The following is a 5,703-nucleotide window of genomic DNA, read 5'->3' on the forward strand; positions in this document are numbered from 1 at the left end:
CTCCCACCCTTTCTTTCTCACCCGCTTTCCATGCCCACAGGCTACATCTCTGATCTAGCGATTGCAATTACAATTCGGAAATCCCAAAGCACTGACACACAGAGTTGTTTTTTTTAAAAAAATAAATTTGGAATAAACTCATTTGAGGGCACACCTGCCCAAGTGATGGAAGATTCCTTAGGGCAGCACCTGTCCAGTAGAAACAGAATATGAGCCACAAAAATAAGCCATGTGGTCACTTACACATTTTGTAGTAGCCACTTTAAAAAAAAGCTAAGAAGCAGCCCTGGCTGGTGTGGCTCAATGGATTTAGCACCACCAGGCGAACCAAAGGGTCACCAGTTTGATTCCCAGTCAGGGCACGTGCCTGGGTTGTGGGCCAGGTCCCCAGTGGGGGGGGGTCTGAGAGGCAACTGATGGATGCATCTCTCACATATTGATGCTTCTCTCCCTCTCTTCCTCCCTCCCTTCCTCTCTCTCTAAAGGTAAATACATAAAATCTTTAAAAAAAGTGAGAAGCAAAAAAAAAAAAAAGTGAGAAGCAGGTGAAATGAATTTTAATGATCTATTTTATTTAATCTAGTAGATCCAAAATATTACCTTTTCAACTTGCAATCAATAAAAACTGACTAATTTTTTACATTCTTTTTAAAATATTATTTTTCTCATATGAAGTCTTTGAAATCTGGGGGGGTTTACACTCAGGGCACATTTCAGCCCTGGCCAGCTGCATTTCAGAGCCCGATGCTGCCCGTGCTTCTGTGCTGGGCGGGGACGCGGAGCCTGAGGGAGCCACTCCATGGGAAAGCGCGTGTGCATTTCAGTGGGGTTCACTGGGTGCCGCCCCAAACCTTGCCCGGCTGTCGCGTGCATACACTCCATATTACCTTTCTAACCCCCCCAAATTCTGAGTTCAGAAATGTACCTGGCCCCGGGGCTGCAGTTAAGAGATTACGGGTCTGTAAAAATACCAAAAATACCACTACACGAATGTGCCTTCGATGCTCCTGTGGGCAGGCTCTGGGTCAGGGTTTCTCAACTTTTTAATTTCATTCTTGCCCTTCCCCACATCTCTGACTCTCAGCCTTTTAGTCATTTTTTCCTGAACATTTAAGAATAATAAATTTATTGAGATATAATCCACATACTATAAAATTCACCCCTTTAAAGTGTACAGGCAGCATCTCTGGAAGTATATTCACAAAGTCGTGCGGCCCCCAACAGTGTCTTATTCTTGAATATTTTCATCAGTGCCAAAGGAAACGCCATACCCATCAGCAGCCACTCCTCACCGCCCCCACCCTCAGCCCTCTGCCCCGTGCAGCCCACTGATCTACTTCCCATTCCTATGGGTTTGCCTATTCTGGACTTTTCAGGAAACGGACTCATACCAAACATGACCTTTTGTGTCTGACTTCCTTCATTTAGCACAACCTTTTCTCTTTCTTTGTGTGGCACTTTTATACCTTTATGCGACAATCAGCGGTTGGTTCTCATCCACATTAACTCTTTGTAGATTTTTGAAAGCGGGGACAAGTACGTAGGTGAACCAAAGTATACAGTTTGGTGAATCTTCATCCTCATTATGTTTTCTGGACAACTGTACCCGGATACGGTGTGGGGCATTTTTGATTCCTTCGGCCTGATGGCTTTGTTGAGCCTGATGCCAATGCGTACGTCTGGAGTTCCAATATTCTTCGCGGCAAATTTCTGGACCTCTTCGAGTGCCAGAGGGGCACGCTTCTTGAACCCCACTCCATGGATGCGCTTGTGAATGCTGATGGTGTGTTCTCTGGCCACTGTCTCGTTGATGGCGGAAGGGCCCTTCTCCTTTTCGCGGGAGCCGGTGTGCCGGGTCCCAGTTGGAAAGAACAGTGCGAGGTTTCGGCAGCATGACATTCTCGAGTTCATCCGTGCCGAAGCACGAGTCAGTATTTCATTCCTTTTTGTGGCTGAATGTTATTCCATTGTGTGGATGAATCACACTTTACCCATTCATTGGCTGATGGACGTTTGAGTTGTTTCCGCCTTTCTGTCATTGTGAATAATGTTGGCATAAACATTCATTCGTCCGTTTTTGTTTGAAACCCTTCCATTCTCGTGGATGTATACCTAGGAGCAATCGCTGGGTCATGTGGTATGCTGTATGTTTAACTATTGAGGCACTGCCAAACTATTTTCCACAGTGGCTGCACCATTTTACATTCCCACCAGTGATGTATGAAGGCTCCTCATGCACCAGTTTTTGTGTGGAACTCCCATGGAATTTTAATTCTGCAGATATACTGTACATTGGTTTATGTACTGTGTGTATCTGGGCTTTTACATAAAAGTGTAAGCTTTTCTTTGCTTCCCAAGAAACATTTTTTGCCCTCTTGAGTGTACCATTGAGAATGAATGTTCCAGGTGAAGCTTGTCATTATCATCATTTCTTTGGCTCTGAGGGGGCTAAGTGACTTACTTTTATTTTTTTAAAGCTGTTATTTCTTTTTAAAAATATTTTATTTATTTTTATTTTAGACTATTTTATATATTTATTTTTAGAGAGAGGGGGAAGGAGGGAGAAAGAGAGGGAGAGAAATATCAATGTGGGAGAATCATGTGGTTGCCTCTCACACACCCCCAACTGGGGACCTGGCCTGTGACCCAGGCATGTGCCCTCACTGGGAATTGAACCAGCAACCATTCAGTGCACAGCCATTCAATCCACTGAGCCTCACCAGCCAGGACTATTTATTTATTTTTATACAGAGGGGAAGGGATGGAGAAAGAGAGGGAGAGAAACATTGATGTGGGAGAGAAACACCAATAGCTTGCCTCTCACACACCCCCAACAGGGGACCTGCTGAAACCCAGGCATGTGCCCTGACCAGGGATGAAACCTGTGACCTTTTGGTCTGTGGGATGACGCCCAGCCCACTGAGCCACACCAGTCATGGCTGTAAGTGACATATTGTGACCCTCTATCTCGGAGTTAGTATCAAGTGGTACAGGGATACCAGTTCCTGAGTCAACGTGTCCAGCATCAGGTAATCCTGCCAGGGTCCACCTCCCATGTCTGGAAGGGGAAACAATGACCTCCTGACCTTTGGAAGGAGTGAGTTTCATGTGTGATGAATATCAATGGGGCAAGCAGGATAAGAAGGGCTGGCTGGCAGGCACCTTGCTCCTCTCCCTAGAAAAAACATTCCCAACTTCTTTTCCAATCCGGGTTTCATCTTCCGTAGGTAGGTATTTACTCTCAGTTTGTGAAAACCGTGGTGCCTGGTCCTTATCCTCTTAGATTATCAGAACAAGGGGGGTTCTCTGAGATATGAAGTTCCCTGCTTTAATTTACAGGTCAGGAAAGCCAATTGATTGAAAGTGACTTGTTCAAGATCAAGGAACCAATGAAGCTGAGGTCTCTAGATCCCGGCCCTTTCCTACAAAAGGCGGTGGACAGGGTGGTCAGGGCACATGTATTAAGGCAGGAGGAGCCTCGGTGGTAACTGAGGGAATAATGAGGTTGCCCACAGTGTCTGTCTGTCCATCCCTTCCATCTGTATATATATTTACTTGTCCTTCCTTCCCCTCTTAAGCTCAGGTTTCAAGTGCTGTCTCTGCCATACAGTTATTAATGGTGTGACCTTCAGTGTCCTTATCTGCAAAAACGGGAGTCATAGGGCTACTGTGAGAATCAAATGAGAAGTGTGCCAAGGGCTGGGGTCACTGGGAAACACACCAGCCCTGTCCAGTGGGCACTGACCTGTCCAGGTTCTTATCTCTTTGGGGCACATGTAACTGGGCGAGGCAGGTCTGAGGGTGGCTGCGCTGGGTGCTCTGCAGATTCTGGGGCAGCTCCTAAGGTGGGGGCAGTGGGGGTGGCTTCACCAACATGCTCTCAATGTTTGTCAGCAAGGGGACCCCTTTCAAAGTCAAAGGCTGTTGCAGGGCCACACGCTAACTCTGTCATGTGGCTGTTTTGGGAGGTAAAATTGGAGTGTCTGGGGAAATTTTCCCTCAATACTATGGATACTTAAAATCATTATGGTTTTTTACTTTCTTCTTTGTCCTTTCCTCTTTCCTTTATTTCTGTATTTTAAATGTTCTATTCAGTACATCACACATCTTAAAAAACAAATAAGTTTGCTGCTGGATGAATTTTCCCAAATGGAACACACTGTTAGGAACACCCAGACCAAGAGGGAGAACACGGCTGCCCCCACCCCCAGCTCCCCACTGGCCCCTCCACTCGCTTCCTGACTCTCCACTCAGGTCATTCCCCTGACTTCTAACGGCAAAGATTGTTTTATTTTTAGAAAATTGAAATACAACTTTGTTCTGATTCTAAACAAAAAGGAATGGGAATGACAGTAAACTATACAAGGTTTCACCACTGAACATTGTGATGTGACTGCCCCAGTTTTGTGTTTGAAACTCAATAAAGAAACAACTGTATTCCAAAACAGCTAAATGTGCAGGTCCAAAAAATGAAGGTTTCTTCTTTTACTGCCACATTCACTCTGAAGCCCATTCATCTCCTTCAGAATCCCGAAAGTCAAGCACACTTTTGCTTAGCTATATAGTGAAGTGGCAAGCAGGCCGCAGCGCTGACATCCTCACAGGACAGCTGCCTATAAAACTAGACTTCTGGTGATGCTGGCCTCCAGCTCGCCTTTCTCCCAGGGCGTCATCCTCATCCAGGACGTGGCGGTCTGGGCAACCTCCAGAATCTAGATTGTGCTGCCAAAGCCGGGTGCTTGACAACCTCTGGTGGTGCAAGAACAGGCTAGGTGACAAACTCTAAGTCAGGGTCTTCAACTAGTTTTCTAGCAAGCCAGAGGAAGGGCCTCTCAGAGTTGGAGTTACTTTTGGCAGAAGTATCATAGTACTAAAGACTCTTCTGGTGGAAGAAGATTGATTTTGCCTTAACTTTGCTGTCCACTTGGTTGCCACACAACACGATGGGGATGTTTTCACACACCCATGCCAGGTCTCTGTCAGATAGGCACGCTCTTCGAAGTAGCTGTCGAAGTTAAATCAAACCCTATGATGGCGCTCTGGGCTTGGAGGCATAGCCGTGGCTCAGCGGGCGCAACTTCTGGCCTGCTGTATCCCACACTGAGCTTGATAGGCACCCTGCCCGTGTGAAACAAGAGGGGATGGACTTCAACAACCAAGGTGGCTACAAGCTTCTCAAATTCACCACATGAAGTTCCACAAATGTAGTTTTCCCAGTCTGATTAGGTTTGGGCTTCTCCCTGGGCGACTGTCGCGATGTTAACTTCTTGACGTTAACTTCCAGAAGTATCTCAGGCGGGTCTGAGAGCCGAAAAATCAAAGATTACTTTTCACCTTACAGACATGGAACCAGCCAGCCTTTACTTTTTGGTGTCTGGCCTCGTTTCTCAAGATTATGATTATGAGATTCTTCCTATATATATAATTTAAAGATTTTATTTAGTTTATTTTTAGACAGAAGGGAGAGGGAAACATCCATGTGTGATTGCTGTCTCACTATTTTGAAATTATCTTAAAATTTTGAAATAAAATGCTCCTAGATCCCCACATGATAAAAGCTTTACCTGAATACGACTAATTCTAGGACCTCAGGGACTCTTCCTGGGTTCCGGGGCTGCCACTCAGGAAACCACGCCCCCGCCTGCCTTTTCTCCGCCCCCCTGGGGGATCCACCCTCGGTGGCGCACGGACCGCGCGCCGGCG

At 46.1% G+C, this 5,703-nt stretch overlaps 2 pseudogenes; both read right to left on the reverse strand.

Moving 5' to 3' along the window:
* Positions 1-1,468: 1,468 nt before the first annotated feature.
* LOC112298451 (large ribosomal subunit protein eL31-like) lies at positions 1,469-4,673 on the reverse strand (annotated as a pseudogene).
* Positions 4,674-4,676: 3 nt separating this feature from the next.
* On the reverse strand, positions 4,677-5,345 carry LOC112298452 (GTP-binding nuclear protein Ran-like; annotated as a pseudogene).
* Positions 5,346-5,703: the final 358 nt, after the last annotated feature.

Source organism: Desmodus rotundus, chromosome 1 (genome assembly GCF_022682495.2).
Source record: "Desmodus rotundus isolate HL8 chromosome 1, HLdesRot8A.1, whole genome shotgun sequence".
In the NCBI taxonomy this organism is placed as follows: Eukaryota; Metazoa; Chordata; class Mammalia; order Chiroptera; family Phyllostomidae; genus Desmodus; species Desmodus rotundus.